Raw genomic sequence first — 21,462 nt, 5'->3', positions numbered from 1 at the left:
CAAGATGATGGAGAGGTGAGTCACATATTTGTTAACACCAAGATGATGGAGAGGTGAGTCACATAGTTAACACCAAGATCATGGAGAGGTAAGTCACCAAGATGATGGAGTGGTGAGTCACATAGATGTTAACACAAAGATGATGGAGAGGTGAGTCACCAAGATGATGGAGAGGTGAGTCACATAGTTGTTAACACCAAGATGATGGATAGGTGAGTCACCAAGATGATGGGGAGGTGAGTCACATAGTTGTTAACATCAAGATAATGGAGAGGTGAGTCACATAGTTGTTAACACCAATATGATGGAGAGGTGAGTCTCTCAGTTGTTAACACCGAGATGATGGAGAGGTGAGACACATAGTTGTTAACAAAATGATGATGGAGAGGTGAGTCACATAGTTGTTATTACTTAGATGATGGAGAGGTGAGTCACACAGTTGTTAACACCAAGGTGATGGAGAGGTGAGTCACATAGTTGTTAATACCTAGATGATGGCGAGGTGAATCACATAGTAGTTAACACCAAGATGATGGAGAGGTGAGTCACCAAAATGATGAAGAGGTGAGTATCCAAGATGATGGAGAGGTGAGTCACACAGTTGTTAACACGATGATGATGGAGAGGTGAGTCACACAGTTGTTAACACCAAGATGATGGAGAGGTGAGTCACATAGTTGTTAACACCAAGATGATGGAGAGGTGAGTCACACAGTTGTTAACACCAAGATGATAGAGAGGTGAGTCACATAGTTGTTAATTAACACCAAGATGATGGAGAGGTGAGTCACATAGTCATTAACACCAAGATGATGGATAGGTGAGTCACCAAAGTGATGGAGAGGTGAGTCACAAAGATGATGGAGAGGTGAGTCACATAGTTGTAAACACCAAGATGATGGAGAGGTGACTCATATACTTGTTAACTCCATGATGATGGAGAGGTGAGTCACATAGTTGTTAACACCAAGATGATGGAGAGGTGAGTCACCAAAATGATGAAGAGGTGAGTATCCAAGATGATGGAGAGGTGAGTCACACAGTTGTTAACACCATGATGATGGAGAGGGGAGTCACACAGTTGTTAACACCATGATGATGGAGAGGTGAGTCACACAGCTATTAACACCAAGATGATGGAGAGGCGAGTCACATAGTTGTTAACACCAAGACAATGGAGAGGTGAGTCACACAGTTGTTAACACCAAGATGATGGAGAGGTGAGTCACATAGTTGTTAACACCAAGATGATGAAGAGGTGAGTTACATAGTTGTTAACACCAAGATGATGGAGAGGTGAGTCACATAGTTGTTAACACGAAGATGATAGAGAGGTGAGTCACATAGTTGTTAACACCAAGATGATGAAGAGGTGAGTTACATAGTTGTTAACACCAAGATGATGGAGAGGTGAGTCACACAGTTATTAACACCAAGATGATGAAGAGGTGAGTCACATAGTTGTTAACACCAAGATGATGAAGAGGTGAGTCACATAGTTGTTAACACCAAGATGATGGAGAGGTGAGTCACATAGTTGTTAACACCAAGATGATGGAGAGGTGAGTCACATAGTTGTTAACATCAAGATGATAGAGAGGTGAGTCACATAGTTGTTAATTAACACCAAGATGATGGAGAGGTGAGTCACATAGTTGTTAACACCAAGATGATGGAGAGGTGAGTTACATAGTTGTTAACACCAAGATGATGGAGAGGTAAGTCACACAGTTGTTAACACCAAGATGATAGAGAGGTGAGTCACATAGTTGTTAATTAACACCAAGATGATGGAGAGGTGAGTCACATAGTCATTAACACCAAGATGATGGACAGGTGAGTCACCAAAATGATGGAGAGGTGAGTCACAAAGATGATGGAGAGGTGAGTCACATAGTTGTAAACACCAAGATGATGGAGAGGTGACTCATATACTTGTTAACTCCATGATGATGGAGAGGTGAATCACATTGCAGTTAACATCAAGATGATGGAGAGGTGAGTCACATAGTTGTTAATATCAAGATGATGGAGAGGCGAGTCACATAGTTGTTAACACCATGATGATGGAGAGGTGAGTCACCAAGGTGATGGAGAGATGAATCACCAAGATGTTGAAGAGGTGAGTCACATAGTTGTTAACACAATGATGATGGAGAGGTCAGTCATATTGCTGTTAACATCAAGATGATGGATTGCATCAAGATGATGGAGAGGTGAATCACATAATTAACAAGATGATGGATAGGTGAGTCATGTAGTTGTTAACATCAAGATGATGGAGAGGTGAATCACATAATTAACACCAAGATGATGGAGAGGTGAGTGACCATGATGATGGAGAGGTGAGTCACATAGTTGTTAAGACCATGATGATGGAGAGGTGAGTCACATAGTTGTTAACACCTGGATGATAGAGAGGTGAATCACATAGCAGTGAACATCAAGATGATGGAGAGGTGAGTCACATAGTTGTTAATATCAAGATGATGGAGAGGTGAGTCACATAGTTGTTAACACCAGGATGATGGAGAGGTGAATCACATGATGGATGATGGAGAGTGAGTCACCAAGGTGATGGAGAGATGAGAGGTCACCAAGATGTTGGACCAAGGTGAGTCACAAGATAGTGAGTCACATAGTTTACACAATGATGATGGAGAGGAGAGTCATATTGCTGTTAACATCATGATGGAGAGGTGAATCACCAAGATGATGGATAGGTGAGCCACCAAGATGTTGGACAGGTGAGTAACATAGTTGTTAACATCATGATGGAGAGGTGAGTCACCAATGTGATGGACAGGTTAGTCACCAAGATATTCGAGAGGAGAGTTACCAAGATTATGGAGAGGTGAGTCATTATGATGTTGGAGAGGTGAGTCACATTGTTGTTAACATCATGATGGATAGGTGTGTCACCCAGTGTTGGAGAGGTGACTCTCATAGTTGTTAACATCATGATGGAGAGGTGAGTCACCAAGATGTTGGAGAGGTGAGTCGCATAGTTGTTAACGTGATGATGGAGAAGTGAGTCAAGAAGATGATGGAGAGGTGAGTCACCAAGATGTTGGAGTGGTGAGTCACATAGTTGTTAACATTATGATTGAGAGGTGAGTCACCAAGATGACTGACAGGTGAGTCACCAATATGTTGGAGAGGTAAGTCACATAGTTGTTAACATCATGATGGAGAGATGAGTCACCAAGATGTTGGAGAGGTGAGTCACATAATTGTAACACCAAGATGATGTAAAGGTGAGTCACATAGTTGTTAACACCAATATGATGGAGAGTTGAGTCACATAGTTAACACCAAGATTATGGAGAGGTGAGTCACCAAGATGATGGAGAAGTGAGTCACATAGTTGTTAACACCAAGATGATGGAGAGGTGAGTCACCAAGATGATGGAGAGGTGAGTCACAAAGTTGTTAACACCATGATCACATAGTTGTTAACACCAATATGATGGAGAGTTGAGTCACATAGTTAACACCAAGATTATGGAGAGGTGAGTCACCAATATGATGGAGAGTTGAGTCACATAGTTAACACCAAGATTATGGAGAGGTGAGTCACCAAGATGATGGAGAAGTGAGTCACATAGTTGTTAACACCAAGATGATGGATAGGTGAGTCACCAAGATGATGGGGAGGTGAGTCACATAGTTGTTAACATCAAGATGATGGAGAGGTGAGTCACACAGTTATTAAGACCAAGATGATGAAGAGGTGAGTCACATAGTTGTTAACACCAAGATGATGGAGAGGTGAGACACATAGTTGTTAACAAAATGATGATGGAGAGGTGAGTCACATAGTTGTTAACACTTAGATGATGGAGAGGTGAGTCACACAGTTGTTAACACCAAAGTGATGGAGAGGAGAGTCACATAGTTGTTAATACCTAGATGATGGCGAGGTGAATCACCAAGTCATGAACACCAAGATGAGAGGTGAGTCACACGATGAGTTGGAGAGGTGAGTCAGTCACAAAATGATGGAGAGGTGAGTCACCAACATGATGGAGAAGTGTGTCACATAGTTGTTAACACCAAGATGATGGAGAGTTGACTCATATAGTTGTTAACACCAAGACGATGGAGAGGTGAGTCACACAGTTATTAACACCAAGATGATGGAGAGGTGAGACAATGGACAGGTGAGTCACATAGTTGTTAACACCAAGATGATGGATATATGAGTCATATAGCTGTTAACAGAAAGATGATGGAGAGGTGATTCACATAGTTGTTAACACCTAGATGATGGAGAGGTGAATCACACAGTTGTTAACACCAAGATGATGGAGAGGTGAGTCACATAGTTGTTAACACCAAGATGATGGAGAGGTGAGTCACCAAAATGATGAAGAGGTGAGTATCCAAGATGATGGAGAGGTGAGTCACACAGTTGTTAACACTATGATGATGGAGAGGTGAGTCACACAGTTGTTAACACCATGATGATGGAGAGGTGAGTCACATAGTTATTAACACCAAGATGATGGAGAGGTGAGTCACATTAGTTGTTAACACCAAGACGATGGAGAGGTGAGTCACACAGTTATTAACACCAAGATGATGGAGTGGTTAGTCACACAGTTGTTAACACCAAGATGATGGAGAGGTGAGTCACACAGTTATTAACACCAAGATGATGAAGAGGTGAGTCACATAGTTGTTAACACCAAGATGATGGAGAGGTGAGTCACACAGTTATTAACACCAAGATGATGAAGAGGTGAGTCACATAGTTGTTAACACCAAGATGATGGAGAGGTGAGTCACATAGTTGTTAACACCAAGATGATGGAGAGGTGAGTCACACAGTTGTTAACACCAAGATGATAGAGAGGTGAGTCACATAGTTGTTACTTAACACCAAGATGATGGAGAGGTGAGTCACATAGTCATTAACACCAAGATGATAGACAGGTGAGTCACCAAAATGATGGAGAGGTGAGTCACAAAAATGAAGGAGAGGTGAGTCACATAGTTGTTAACACCAAGATGATGGAGAGGTGAGTCATATACTTGTTAACTCCATGATGATGGAGAGGTGAATCACATAGCAGTTAACATCAAGATGATGGAGAGGTGAGTCACATAGTTGTTAATATCAAGATGATGAAGTGGTGAGTCACATAGTTGTTAACACCATGATGATCTAGAGGTGAGTCTCCAAGGTGATTGTGAGATGAATCACCAAGATGTTGGAGAGGTGAGTCACATAGTTGTTAACACAATGATGATGGAGAGGTGAGTCATATTGCTGTTAACATCAAGATGATGGATAGGTGAGTCATGTAGTTGTTAACATCAAGATGATGGAGAGGTGAATCACATAATTAACACCAAGATGATAGAGAGGTGCGTCACCATGATGATGGAGAGGTGAGTCACATAGTTGTTAACACCAAGGTGATGGAGAGGTGAGTCACGTAGTTGTTAACACCAAGATGATGGACAGGTGAGTCACATAGTTGTTAACACCAAGATGATGGATATATGAGTCATATAGCTGTTAACAGAAAGATGATGGAGAGGTGATTCACATAGTTGTTAACACCGAGATGATGGAGAGGTGACTCACACAGTTGTTATCACCATGATGATGGAGAGGTGAGTCATATAGTTGTTAGCACTAAGATGATGGAGAGGTGAATCACCTAGTTGTTAACTCCAAGATGATGGAGAGGTGAGACACACAGTTGTTAACACCATGATGATGGAGAGGTATGTCATATAGTTGTTAGCACTAAGATGATGGAGAGGTGAGTCACCTAGTTGTTAACACCAAGTTGATTGAGAGGTGAGTCACATAATTGCTAACACCAAGATTATGGAGAGGTGAGTCACAGAGTTGTTAACACCAAGATGGTGGAGAGGTGAGTCACATAGTGAACATGGTTGTCAACATCAAGATGATGGAGAGGTGAGTCACATAGTGAACAAAGTTAACACCAATATGATGGAGAGGTGAGTCGAACAGTGAACATGGTTGTTAACATCAAGATGATGGAGAGGTGACCCACATAGTGAACAGGGTTAACACCAAGATGATGGAGAGGTGAGTCACATAGTGAACATGGTTGTTAACATCAAGATGATGGAGAGGTGAGCCACATAGTGAACGTTGTTGTTAACACCAAGATGACGGAGAGGTGAGCCACATAGTGAACGATGTTGTTAACACCAAGATGATGGAGAGGTGAGTCACATAGTGAACATGGATGTTAACACCAAGATGATGGAGAGGTGAATCACATAGTGAACATGGTTAACACCAAGATGATGGAGAGGTGAGTCACATAGTTCTTAAACTCAAGATGATATAAAGGTGAGTCACATAGTTGTTAACCCCAAGATGATGGAGAGGTGAGTCACATAGTTGTTATCACCAAGGTGATGGAGAGGTGAGTAACATAGTTAACACTAAGATGATGGAGAGGTGAGTCACATAGTTATTATCACCAAGATGATGGATAGGTGAGTCACCAAAATGATGGAGAGGTGAGTCACCAAGATGATGGAGAGGTGAGTCACATAGTTGTAAACACCAAGATGGTTGAGAGGTGAGTCATATAGTTGTTAACTCCATGATGATGGAGAGATGAGTCACCAAGATGATGGAGAGGTGAGTCACATAGTTAACACCAAGATGATGGAGAGGCGAGTCACCAAGATGATGGAGAGGTGAGTCACACAGATGTTAACACAAAGATGATGGAGAGGTGAGTCACCAAGATGATGGAGAGGTGAGTCACATAGTTGTTAACACCATGATGATGGATAGGTGAGTCACCAAAATGATGGAGAGGTGAGTCACCAAGATGATGGAGAGGTGAGTCACATAGTTATTATAACCAAGATGATGGATAGGTGAGTCACCAAAATGATGGAGAGGTGAGTCACCAATATGATGGAGAGGTGAGTCACATAGTTGTAAACACCAAGATGGTTGAGAGGTGAGTCTTATAGTTGTTAACTCCATGATGATGGAGAGGTGAGTCACCAAGATGATGGAGAGTTTAACATCAGGATGGAGAGGTGAGTCACCAAGATGATGGAGAGGTGAGTCACATAGTTGTTAACACCAAGATGATGGACAGGTGAGTCACCAAGATGATGGAGAGGTGAGTCACATAGTTGTTAACATCATGATGGAGAATTGAGTCACCAAGATTATGGAGAGGTGAGTCACATAGTTGTTTACATCATGGTGGAGAGGTGAGTCACTAAGATGATGGAGAGGTGAGTCACATAGTCGTTAACTTCATGATGGAGAGGTAAGTCACCAAGATGGTGGAGAGGTGAGTAACATAGTTGGTAACATCATGATGGAGAGGTGAGTCACTAAGATTTAGAGGTGAGTCACATAGTCGTTAACATCATGATTTAGAGATGAGTCACTAAGATGATACAGATGTGAGTCACGAAGATGTTGGAGAGGTGAGTCTCATGGTTGTTAACATCATGATGGAGAGGTGAGTCACGAAGATGAGGAAGAGGTGAGTCACCAAGATGATGGAGAGGTGAACCATATAGTTGTTAACATCAAGATTGAGAGGTGAGTCACTAAGATGATGGAGAGGTGAGTCACCAAGATGTTGGAGAGGTAAGTCACATAGTTGTTAACATCATGATGGAGAGGTGAGTCACCAAGATGATGGAGAGGTGAGCCACCAAGATGTTGGCAGGTGAGTCACATAGTTGTTAACATCATGATGGAGAGGTGAGTCACCAAGGTGATGGAGAGGTGAGTCACCAAGATATTCGAGAGGAGATTCACCAAGATGATGGAGAGGTGAGTCATTATGATGTTGGAGAGGTGAGTCACATTGTTGTTAACATCATGATGGATAGGAGTGTCGTGAGTCAAGAAGATGATGGAGAGGTGAGTCACCAAGATGTTGGAGAGGTGAGGCACGTAGTTGTTACATCATGATGGAGAGGTGAGTCGCCAAGATGATGGACAGGTGAGTCACCAAGATGTTGGAGAGGTGAGTCACATAGTTGTTAACATCATGATGGAGATTTGAGTCACCAAGTTGACTGAGAGGTGAGTCACCAAGATGTTGGAGAGGTGAATCACATAGTTGTTAACACCAAGATGATGGAAAGGTGAGTCACATAGTTGTTAACACCAATATGATGGAGAGGTGAGTCACATAGTTAACACCAAGAAGATGGAGATGTGAGTCACCAAGATGATGGGGAGGTGAGTCACACAGTTAACACCAAGATTATGGAGAGGTGAGTCACCAAGATGATGGAGAGGTGAGTCACATATTTGTTAACACCAAGATGATGGAGAGGTGAGTCACATAGTTAACACCAAGATCATGGAGAGGTAAGTCACCAAGATGATGGAGTGGTGAGTCACATAGATGTTAACACAAAGATGATGGAGAGGTGAGTCACCAAGATGATGGAGAGGTGAGTCACATAGTTGTTAACACCAAGATGATGGATAGGTGAGTCACCAAGATGATGGGGAGGTGAGTCACATAGTTGTTAACATCAAGATAATGGAGAGGTGAGTCACATAGTTGTTAACACCAAGATGATGTAGAGGTGAGTCTCTCAGTTGTTAACACCAAAATGATGGAGAGGTGAGACACATAGTTGTTAACAAAATGATGATGGAGATGTGAGTCACATAGTTGTTATTACTTAGATGATGGAGAGGTGAGTCTCACAGTTGTTAACACCAAGATGATGGAGAGGTGAGTCACATAGTTGTTAACACCAAGATGATGGAGAGGTGAGTCACATAGTTGTTAACACCAAGATGATGGAGAGGTGAGTCACCAAAATGATGAAGAGGTGAGTATCCAAGATGATGGAGAGGTGAGTCACACAGTTGTTAACACGATGATGATGGAGAGGTGAGTCACACAGTTGTTAACACCAAGATGATGGAGAGGTGAGTCACATAGTTGTTAACACCAAGATGATGGAGAGGTGAGTCACATAGTTGTTAACACCAAGATGATGGAGAGATGTGAGTCACAAAGATGATGTGAGTCACCAAAATGATGATGGAGAGGTGAGTCACATAGTTGTTAACACCAAGATGATGGAGAGGTGAGTCACCAAAATGATGATGAGTATCAAAGATGATGGAGAGGTGAGTCACATAGTTGTAAACACCAAGATGATGGAGAGGTGAGTCACATAACACCATGATGATTGAGTCACACAGCTAAACACCAAGATGATGGAGAGGTGAGTCACATAGATGTTAACACAAAGATGATGGAGGGGTGAGTCACCAAGATGATGGAGAGGTGAGTCACATATTTGTTAACACCAAGATGATGGAGAGGTGAGTCACATAGATGTTAACACAAAGATGATGGAGAGGTGAGTCACCAAAATGATGCAGAGGTGAGTCACCAAGATGATGGAGAGGTGAGTCACATAGTTATTATCACCAAGATGATGGATAGGTAAGTCTCCAAAATGATGGAGAGGTGAGTCACCAAGATGATGGAGAGGTGAGTCACATAGTACTGAAGTATATGGTGCTGGGCCCAGGTGATCTACACCACCTGATGACTCTGCTTACTGAAGTATATGGTGGTGGGCCCAGGTGATCTACACCACCTGATTACTCTGTTTACTGAAGTATATGGTGGTGGGCCCAGGTGATCTACACCACCTGATGACTCTGCTTACTGAAGTATATGGTGGTGGGCCCAGGTGATCTACACCACCTGATTACTCTGTTTACTGAAGTATATGGTGGTGGGCCCAGGTGATCTACACCACCTGATGACTCTGCTTACTGAAGTATATGGTGGTGGGCCCAGGTGATCTACACCACCTGATTACTCTGTTTACTGAAGTATATGGTGGTGGGCCCAGGTGATCTACACCACCTGATTACTCTGCTTACTGAAGTACATGGTGGTGGGCCCAGGTGATCTACACCACCTGATTACTCTGTTTACTGAAGTATATGGTGGTGGGCCCAGGTGATCTACACCACCTGATTACTCTGTTTACTGAAGTATATGGTGGTGGGCCCAGGTGATCTACACCACATGATGACTCTGCTTACTGAAGTATATGGTGGTGGGCCCAGGTGATCTACACCACCTGATTACTCTGTTTACTGAAGTATATGGTGGTGGGCCCAGGTGATCTACACCACCTGATTACTCTGCTTACTGAAGTATATGGTGGTGGGCCCAGGTGATCTACACCACCTGATTACTCTGTTTACTGAAGTATATGGTGGTGGGCCCAGGTGATCTAGACCACCTGATTACTCTGCTTACTGAAGTATATGGTGGTGGGCCCAGGTGATCTACACCACCTGATTACTCTGCTTACTGAAGTATATGGTGGTGGGCCCAGGTGATCTACACCACCTGATTACTCTGTTTACTGAAGTATATGGTGGTGGGCCCAGGTGATCTACACCACCTGATTACTCTGTTTACTGAAGTATATGGTGGTGGGCCCAGGTGATCTACACCACCTGATGACTCTGCTTACTGAAGTATATGGTGGTGGGCCCAGGTGATCTACACCACCTGATTACTCTGTTTACTGAAGTATATGGTGGTGGGCCCAGGTGATCTACACCACCTGATTACTCTGCTTACTGAAGTATATGGTGGTGGGCCCAGGTGATCTACACCACCTGATTACTCTGTTTACTGAAGTATATGGTGGTGGGCCCAGGTGATCTAGACCACCTGATTACTCTGCTTACTGAAGTATATGGTGGTGGGCCCAGGTGATCTACACCACCTGATTACTCTGCTTACTGAAGTATATGGTGGTGGGCCCAGGTGATCTACACCACCTGATTACTCTGCTTACTGAAGTATATGGTGGTGGGCCCAGGTGATCTACACCACCTGATGACTCTGCTTGCTAAGTATTACATCACTCGAGAAAACACAATGAGTCATCATTGATGTTTGATCAGTAGTTTTTACTTACATTATGTTTACCTCATTTAAGTACAACCAGATTCTCCATCTCTTAAAAAGGAAGTTGAGACGAGGACAACTTGAAATTATCGAAGGACCTGCTAAAGTTAGAATTTTTGTTCTTAAATTTTATTTTACGTTCATTGCTAATTCTATAAGGTACGGAATATACCTTGCAAACACCGCGTTATTCTTCCTGTGTCATAATGATCTGTCAAAACGAGACTCACGAGATCGTTATGACACGATTGCAAACACTCCATACAACGGGTGGGGATTGAACCCGCGGTCAGAGAGTCTCAAAACTCCAGACCGTCGTGTTAGCCACTGGACCAGCTAGCGACAATAAGATTAGTCCAACTTGGTATATTTCTACACCATAGGAAGGTTAGCATAGGCACCACTGTAACCACAAATGCTGCTAGTTTTTACAGACGAATCTCCAGCTAGCGTGGCCGTGACGAACTCTAACTCAAGTCCCCTCAAAGCCGTCAACATGAAGCTAGCTGGTCCAGTGGCTAACGCAACGGTCTAGAGTTTTGAGACTCTCTGACCGCGGGTTCAAACTCCACCCGTGGTATGGTTTGTCAAAACATATTGTTTGTAGAATCACTAGTCTTGTTGTCTCCCACCATCACCAAACATACACGTTCACGCATGTTGGTATGTACGAACACACACGTACCATCCCAACACTCCCTCAAGCTTTAGCTCCCTTTCCCACTCAGATACAATAATTCAGAATAAACTACCATCTACCACAATTCATCCCCGCCAGCATCCCTATTCCGAATCTCGCCGGTGCAGGATCCTTTCTCACAAGCACTTCCCTCATCACAAAACCAAAACCCCATTTCGTCTGATTCCCACCATACCTGTCCTCCCTCACCGACAATCAGAGCCTCACCTCATCCCAGTGTTAGATTTATCATATCAACCAGCCCTCATTCTTACCACTATCTTACACCTCCACCAAATACCTTCAACTTCTCACCTGTCACAAATTAGTTTCTCTGTATAAGAATTTCATATATTCCTCTTAGTTCACATTACCTTAAGATTGTCCACATTAAAACTTTTATTAAAGGTATCTTAGAAGGGACTTTCAGATGTGTATTTAGAGTAGCTTCTAGCAAGAATGGAGAGAATGTTGCTCCAAACAAGCCTGAATTGAAACGATATGTTTTCACAGGACACTGAGAATCATGTGAATTTTCAGGGCACAAGAGTCGAGTATAATCTGTGTATTTCTTGAAGACGTACTCTTAGGAAAGCTTTAAAAATTTAACTTTATAGGCCTACGGTTTTGTGAGAAATTTCCTAAACACGTCTCCAAGCTTCTCTCAGTTAGTGAGAGTCCGGGTATCAGACAGTCATTAAGACTTGCTATATTTTTATTAGCACGTGCGCTGCAATTATATACAACACGTAGTGGAGTGGTTTCAGAATCTTTTCTGACTCCATGGTGCGGGAGATAATGAGCTTCTGTCTTCAATTTGCACTACTTCCTCAATGAATTTATTGTCCAACTGTTCTTGTATGATATTATCATAGACAGTCAGTAACTCTGGATTCTTCCTGAGCTCATGTATTTGTGCTTTCATCTGTCCGAAAGCCATGCGATAATTGCTAGGCAGATGTGGTGGATTTAATTTCCATGGTAACCTAACCCAATACTGTCCATCTTTATATTTGACAGTGTCCAAATATTGGTTATAAATCTGAGACTCTTTTGGGCTTGGTTTATTTACATCATTGTCTTCCGCATCTAAATTCTGCACTTATAACTGGTTTATTCATTTCTTCCAGAAAAGATCATTTTTTCTGAGGCACATGATAAGCGATTATTTTTGTAACCAGTACATTTTCCACTGAATCAATATCAGCTTCTGTCTCGCTTTGAGAGGGAATGGGACCACATGTGGCCTCCTGCTGCTTTTAGCAAGTGAACATCATGTTTACTTACTATATTTTGCACAAACAGTGAAAATAATCAGTTTCAATGATAAAATCAAGTGGACTAACAGTGTTCGTCTGTATGTCAGGACAGGCTAACTTGACCTTGGCTGCCTTTAGTGCTGCAACTGTTTCTCTTGGAGTCCCTTGATTTGCACAGACTTAGACAGATCATCTACTACAACAGCTTACACTGTCTTTTTTCTGTTTCCTAGACCACAGTGAATTTGGCTAGGTCATATGTCTGTTTACCAGAACTTTGGAAAAAAACAGCTATATCTAGCTGTACTTTGAAATGGGGCTGTTTATTCAGTATCTGCAGCACTGTACTTGTTATGAAGGACCTTTGTGAGCCTTGATCAAATAGTGTTATCTCATTTGTTTTGTGTACTTTATTAAATAACTCAGTTCGAGCTATTGGTAGAGCAGTCGATTTAGACTTATCTTGTATGTACAATGCTGTTGTTTGGTGACTTTCGGTTTCTGTGGAAGTCAGCTGTTGCTTGTAAAACACTTCTTCAGTGAGCAATTCCTTCCTTGTGTTCAACATTTAGTGCACTGTTTCAGCTGTTGAGTACACTGTTTCCGTGCCTCCATTGTTATGTATTGATTATAATACTGTGCCCAATGGAGCACATTTACGTGTGACAGTCCGTTTACTGCCTGTTGTATTCACAGCTTGATAGGTGCCTACATGGGATTATCCATTCGGTGATACAGTGAGAGTATGTATACTCTTCATATGCTGAGTTGAAGGTTTGGTATACACAACAGGATTTGTAGGTTTATCAACATGTCTTGTTTCTTGCATGCAAGAAACTCTATCTTGTAAACTTTGCTAATTTGTTTACAAGAAAAATAGCGTTTGTTAAACATGTGAAGAAATGTTCTCCAGGAGGGGGGTATCAGCCCCCTTCAGCCCTTCAGCCCCTTCAGACCTGAGGGGTCCAGCCCTCTCAGAAGGGGCAAGCATCTTGTTTACTGCTACATCCAAGTAATTACCAATACATGTTTAACCAGCGTGTACCAGTTACGAGTCATGCGACTTCTTTGCAAGAGACCAGTGTTGCCAGTAGTGTAGTTTAATAAGAGACAATCAATCTCTTACCTTAGCAGGACAATTAAGGAAAATACTGCACCCACTTTATTATCACGTTAAAGATAGTGTACATTGTTGTTTATGCCCAGACAGCAAGAATCATGCATTCTGCATTGTTTCATAGTGGAAGTTTGTCGGCACTTCTTTTGTGTGTTGGGAAGCTGGGGGAAGACAGGGGCAATGCTGGCTAGATTGCAGTATGTAATCGTGCAGTAAAGATTCGAATTTCACGCTAAGATCGAACAAAGGAAGTGAATCGTGCATTGCTGTAGCTCAGACAATCTCCATAACACATTAAAACACTTACAAAGAAGTGTGATCAGCTTCTTTAATGACATTACTATGAAAGACAAATCTTGTTGAACATAGTGTACCAGTGTGCGTATTCCTAGACTGTGGAAGACGTGGACATCCAAGGACACTTCAGCTTATCTCAAGTCACCAATACTTGTCGAGTAGAGTGTATACAACACCATAGCTCACGCTACAAGAGCAAGGTAGGTTTTAAACCATCTTGTCATACAGGGGACTGTGCAGTTAAGATAAGATAAGATAAGATAAGATTTCGTTCGGATTTTCAACCCCGGAGGGTTAGCCACCCAGGATAACCCAAGAAAGTCAGTGCGTCATCGAGGACTGTCTAACTTATTTCCATTGGGGTCCTTAATCTTGTCCCCCAGGATGCGACCCACACCAGTCGACTAACACCCAGGTACCTATTTGCTGCTAGGTGAACAGGACAACAGGTGTAAGGAAACGTGTCGAAATCTTTCCACCCGCCGGGAATCGAACCCGGGCCCTCCGTGTGTGAAGCGGGAGCTTTAGCCACCAGGCCACCGGGCCACAAGGGGCTTGAAATCATCCTATAGTCGGCAGTGAAGTGCAGACTTTTGAATCCAAACAAAAACGTATCATCAGTCAGTATTCAGTAATGAAAAAACTGACGTAACACCCCCGTGGGGTAATTGAACTTATAATATAATTTTATTTTCAGCCCTTTCGGGTTGCATACGACAGCTTCTGAAGACACAACTGTCCGGATGTGTAGGCGAAAGCTGTCTTTCAAGATAAGTCCCATTCCAGTCCACTATTTAATGTTTGACTTAGCTTGCAGCATTTCTCTCAACAAAACTTAATATGTAATCATTCAATAGTTTGTGGTGACAGCTTGTCTTGTACATTACCACTAATAAACCAATCTCATTCATTTATGTCATATTATTCTCCAGAGTTCTGAGACATGCCAAGTGTGATTCTAAATGTCTGAAAATCTGAAAAACAATATCTAGGTGGCTTCAGTCTTGAGATTTTGACTACGTGTCTAACCAAAGTCTTGTCAGCATCAAGGTAATTGTCTACTAAGACTCTTAAAGCTTGTACATAATTATCTTCAACCACATGAAACGATTGAATCAGTTCAAATGGTTCTCCCTTTACAAGACATTTGAGTTTAATTTGGCTGTCTCATCAATATCACTTGTGTTATGTACCAGAGACTTAAATACACTAATAATTAGGAAGGATAAGTAGTGGGATGGCAGGTGTGACAGGTGTGGTAGCTGTGGCAGGTGTGGTAGGTGTGGTAGGTGTGGCAGGTGTGACAGGTGTGACAGGTGTGGCAGGTGTGGCAGGTTTCTGATCACTAACTAAAGTAGATCTTTGTGAAAGAATTTTGTGGCAGTGTCAATGTTCCTCTGCTCACTTTTCTTGTTCGGTAAATGTAAAGAATACATTTTAATTATCACCCTGAGAAGGATTTGACTGTAGGAATGCTCTTTCATATTTCGTATAAGCTGAATTAACAATCTTCAGACGTTAGTAAATAGATGAAATTTTGCTTCTAAAACGTCAAAATCAATGTTTGCGTTTTGAGTCAGCTCTTCACAGACAGCAATCAAATTGTCTATCAGCATACTTTTCGTTTTCAATGATAATACTTGATTTTGTAAAGACGTCATCTTGTGACTCAATAAATCCTGACAAAATACACTGACTAAAGTTTAAATATTTCACGGCAGTGAACAGTTGTGAGTGTTTGGTAAGATTTGTCAACACATCTCACTGACTCAGTGACTTGAGGACAGCACATCTCACTGACCCAGTGACCGGAGGACAGCACATCTCACTGACCCAGTGACCGGAGGACAGCACATCTCACTGACCCAGTGACCGGAGGACAGCACATCTCACTGACTCAGTGACCGGAGGACAGCACGTCTCACTGACTCAGTGACCGAAGGACAGCACATCTCACTGACCCAGTGACCGGAGGACAGCACATCTCACTGACCCAGTGACCGGAGGACAGCACATCTCACTGACCCAGTGACCGGAGGACAGCACATCTCACTCACCCAGTGACCGGAGGACAGCACATCTCACTGACCCAGTGACCGGAGGACAGCACGTCTCACTGACCCAGTGACCGGAGGACAGCACATCTCACTGACTCAGTGACCGGAGGACAGCACGTCTCACTGACTCAGTGACCGAAGGACAGCACGTCTCACTGACCCAGTGACCGGAGGACAGCACGTCTCACTGACCCAGTGACCGGAGGACAGCACGTCTCACTGACCCAGTGACCGGAGGACAGCACGTCTCACTGACCCAGTGACCGGAGGACAGCACGTCTCACTGACCCAGTGACCGGAGGACAGCACGTCTCACTGACCCAGTGACCGGAGGACAGCACGTCTCACTGACCCAGTGACCGGAGGACAGCACGTCTCACTGACCCAGTGACCGGAGGACAGCACATCTCACTGACTCAGTGACCGGAGGACAGAACATCTCACTGACCCAGTGACCGGAGGACAGCACATCTCACTGACTCAGTGACCGGAGGACAGCACATCTCACTGACCCAGTGACCGGAGGACAGCACGTCTCACTGACCCAGTGACCGGAGGACAGCACGTCTCACTGACCCAGTGACCGGAGGATAGCACGTCTCACTGACCCAGTGACCGGAGGACAGCACATCTCACTGACTCAGTGACCGGAGGACAGAACATCTCACTGACCCAGTGACCGGAGGACAGCACGTCTCACTGACCCAGTGACCGGAGGACAGCACGTCTCACTGACCCAGTGACCGGAGGACAGCACATCTCACTGACTCAGTGACCGGAGGACAGAACATCTCACTGACTCAGTGACCGGAGGACAGCACGTCTCACTGACCCAGTGACCGGAGGACAGCACGTCTCACTGACCCAGTGACCTGAGGACAGCACGTCTCACTGACCCAGTGACCGGAGGACAGCACATCTCACTGACTCATTGACCGGAGGACAGCACATCTCACTGACTCAGTGACCGGAGGACAGCACATCTCACTGACTGAGTGATCGGAGGACAGCACATCTCACTGACTCAGTGACCGGAGGACAGAACATCTCACTGACTCAGTGACTGGAGGACAGCACATCTCACTGACTCACTGACTGGAGGACAGCACATCTCACTGACTCAGTGACTGGAGGACAGCACATCTTACTGACTCAGTGACTGGAGGGCAGAACATCTCACTGACTCAGTGACCGGAGGGCAGAACATCTCACTGACTCAGTGACTGGAGGACAGCACATCTCACTGACTTAGTGACCGGAGGACAGCACATCAGACTGACTCAGTGACCGGAGGAGAGCACATCTCACTGACTCAGTGACCGGAGGACAGCACATCTCACTGACTTAGCGACCGGAGGACAGCACATCTCACTGACTCAGTGACCGGAGGACAGCACATCTCACTGACTTAGTGACCGGAGGACAGCACATCTGACTGACTCAGTGACCGGAGGAGAGCACATCTCACTGACTCAGTGACCGGAGGGCAGCACTGTGATATAAATCATTTTCTAAACTGCGGGTGGCCAGGAGTCGACCCTACGAACTCTGTACCTCCTCAAGAGACAGAACAATGCATGTATTACCTTACCACTACGCCATTATTCTGTCTCTGGAGGTGCTACAAGGTTCGTAGGGTCGAGTCCTGGCGTGCTGCATTTTGGTAAATGATGTATATATATATATATATATATATATATATATATATATATATATATATATATATTATATATATATATATACATATATTATATATATATATATATATATATATATATATATAATTTGTAGGAGTGAGGAAGAGCCAGTTGTGAGTGTGGGGAAGTTCGTGAGGCAGTAGGTAAAATGAAAGGGGGTAAGGCAGCCGGGATTGATGGGATAAAGATAGAAATGTTAAAAGCAGGTGGGGATATAGTTTTGGAGTGGTTGGTGCAATTATTTAATAAATGTATGGAAGAGGGTAAGGTACCTAGGGATTGGCAGAGAGCATGCATAGTTCCTTTGTATAAAGGCAAAGGGGATAAAAGAGAGTGCAAAAATTATAGGGGGATAAGTCTGTTGAGTGTACCTGGTAAAGTGTATGGTAGAGTTATAATTGAAAGAATTAAGAGTAAGACGGAGAATAGGATAGCAGATGAACATGGAGGCTTTAGGAAAGGTAGGGGGTGTGTGGACCAGGTGCTTACAGTGAAACATATAAGTGAACAGTATTTAGATAAGGCTAAAGAGGTCTTTGTGGCATTTATGGATTTGGAAAAGGCGTATGACAGGGTGGATTGAGGGGCAATGTGGCAGATGTTGCAAGTGTATGGTGTAGGAGGTAGGTTACTGAAAGCAGTGAAGAGTTTTTACGAGAATAGTGAGGCTCAAGTTAGAGTATGTAGGAAAGAGGGAAATTTTTTCCCAGTAAAGGTAGGCCTTAGACAAGGATGTGTGATGTCACCGTGGTTGTTTAATATATTTATAGATGGGGTTGTAAGAGAAGTAAATGTGAGGGTCTTGGCAAGAGGCGTGGAGTTAAAAGATAAAGAATCACACACAAAGTGGGAGTTGTCACAGCTGCTCTTTGCTGATGATACTGTGCTCTTGGGAGATTCTGAAGAGAAGCTGCAGAGATTGGTGGATGAATTTGGTAGGGTGTGCAAAAGAAGAAAATTAAAGGTGAATACAGGAAAGAGTAAAGTTATGAGGGTAACAAAAAGATTAGGTGATGAAAGATTGAATATCAGATTGGAGGGAGAGAGTATGGAGGAGGTGAACGTATTCAGATATTTGGGAGTGGACGTGTCAGAGGATGGGTCTATGAAAGATGAGGTGAATCATAGAATTGATGAGGGAAAAAGAGTGAGTGGTGCACTTAGGAGTCTGTGGAGACAAAGAACTTTGTCCTTGGAGGCAAAGAGGGGAATGTATGAGAGTATAGTTTTACCAACGCTCTTATATGGGTGTGAAGCGTGGGTGATGAATGTTGCAGCGAGGAGAAGGCTGGAGGCAGTGGAGATGTCATGTCTGAGGGCAATGTGTGGTGTGAATATAATGCAGAGAATTCGTAGTTTGGAAGTTAGGAGGAGGTGCGGGATTACCAAAACTGTTGTCCAGAGGGCTGAGGAAGGGTTGTTGAGGTGGTTCGGACATGTAGAGAGAATGGAGCGAAACAGAATGACTTCAAGAGTGTATCAGTCTGTTGTGGAAGGAAGGCGGGGTAGGGGTCGGCCTAGGAAGGGTTGGAGGGAGGGGGTAAAGGAGGTTTTGTGTGCGAGGGGCTTGGACTTCCAGCAGGCATGCGTGAGCGTGTTTGATAGGAGTGAATGGAGACAAATGGTTTTTAATACTTGACGTGCTGTTGGAGTGTGAGCAAAGTAACATTTATGAAGGGATTCAGGGAAACCGGCAGGCCGGACTTGAGCCATGGAGATGGGAAGTACAGTGCCTGCACTCTGAAGGAGGGGTGTTAATGTTGCAGTTTAAAAACTGTAGTGTAAAGCACCCTTCTGGCAAGACAGTGATGGAGTGAATGATGGTGAAAGTTTTTCTTTTTCGGGCCACCCTGCCTAGGTGGGAATCGGCCAGTGTGATAATAAAAAAAAAATAATATATATATATATATATCTATATATATATATTATATAAATACATATATATATATATATATATATATATATATATATATATATATATATATATATATATATATATATATATATATATATATATATATATATATATATATATATATATATATATATATATATATATATATATATATATATATATATATATATATATATATATATATATATATATATATATATATATATATATATATATATATATAAATATATATATATATATATATATATATATATATATATATATATATATATATATATATATATATATATATATATATATATATATATATATATATATATATATATATATATATATATAAGTAGTGAAGTTTTCTACAGTGGGGTCCCTTCCGGTTTAGGGCCTTCCACTGAGCGGTGTATCCGGTTTAGGCCTTCCACTTGACGCACCCTTTCGGTCTAGGACCAGCGGCTGGAGGGTCACCTTTTCACACCTAGGTGTTACTTCCGGTTTTGACCATGACCTCGCCCTCGAGACTACCTCACCCTTGACCCCCCCAACCAATACCCCCCGCCCACGACCCCCCCCCCTTCGCGACCCCCCTTCGCGACCCCGCCGTCGCGCCGCGCGCCCGCCCGCGCGCCCGCCCGCGCCCTTCGCGACCCCCGCCCGCGCCTTCTGCTGCGCCTTCTGCAGCGTCGTCCGGATCGCCCCCGCGCCTCGAATTTCATTTTCTTATGATCTCCTTGGAACAAGGTTTTTGGATTCTCCCCTACGGGGTTTCGAATTTTTTTGAATTTCATTTTCTTGTGCTCTCCATCTCCTCGGATCAAATTTTTGAGGTTCCCCCTCTCACTTTCACCCCCATCCCAAAATTTCTCGAAATCAAAGTCTCCATCTCCTTGGATCAAGGTTTTTGGATTCTCCCCTATGGGGGTTTCGAAATTCTTATGATCTCCTCGGATCCCCCTCCCACTTTCACCCCCCCAACCCCAAAAATTTCTCGATATCAAAGTCTCCACTTCCTCGAATCAAATTTTTTGGATTCCCCCCTATGGGGGTTTTCGAAATTCTTATGATCTCCTTGGATCAAGGTTTTTTGGATTCCCCCCTCTGGGTATAAACATTCAAAATGGACTCCCACGTGCACCCCAAATTTTTTTTCGAAATCAAAGTCTCCATCACCTTGGATCAAATTTTTGGATTACCCCTCTCACTTTCACCCCCATCCCAAAATTTCTCGATAATACCAAGACTCCATCTCCTCGGATCAAATTTTTTGGATTCCCCCCCTATGGGGGTTTCGAAATTCTTATGATCTCCTCGGATCAAATTTTTCTCGAAATCAAAGTCTCCACTTCCTCGGATCCCCCTCCCACTTTCACCCCCCAACCCCAAAAATTTTTCGATAATACCAAGACTTCAATTCCTCTGATCAAGATTTTTGAGGTTCACCCTCCCCCCACTTTCATCCCCCACCCCCAATCCCAAAATTTCTCAATATTAC

The 21,462-nt window shown here is 43.2% G+C and overlaps 1 protein-coding gene across 1 annotated transcript in view; it reads left to right on the top strand.

The window, feature by feature from the left end:
• The first annotated feature begins 14,044 nt into the window (after positions 1–14,044).
• Positions 14,045–21,462, top strand: part of LOC128698416 (methyltransferase-like protein 27) — a 251,857-nt gene continuing 244,439 nt past the window's right edge. Inside the window, exon 1 of the mRNA XM_070096760.1 lies at positions 14,045–14,507. The gene's annotated coding sequence lies outside the window, so the exon portion shown is untranslated. The remainder of the gene's footprint in view (positions 14,508–21,462) is intronic.

The sequence above is a fragment of the Cherax quadricarinatus genome, chromosome 54 (assembly GCF_038502225.1).
Source record: "Cherax quadricarinatus isolate ZL_2023a chromosome 54, ASM3850222v1, whole genome shotgun sequence".
Taxonomy (NCBI): domain Eukaryota; kingdom Metazoa; phylum Arthropoda; class Malacostraca; order Decapoda; family Parastacidae; genus Cherax; species Cherax quadricarinatus.
The sequence above is the reverse complement of the archived record's forward strand: the minus strand, read 5'-3'. Positions and strand labels throughout refer to the sequence as shown.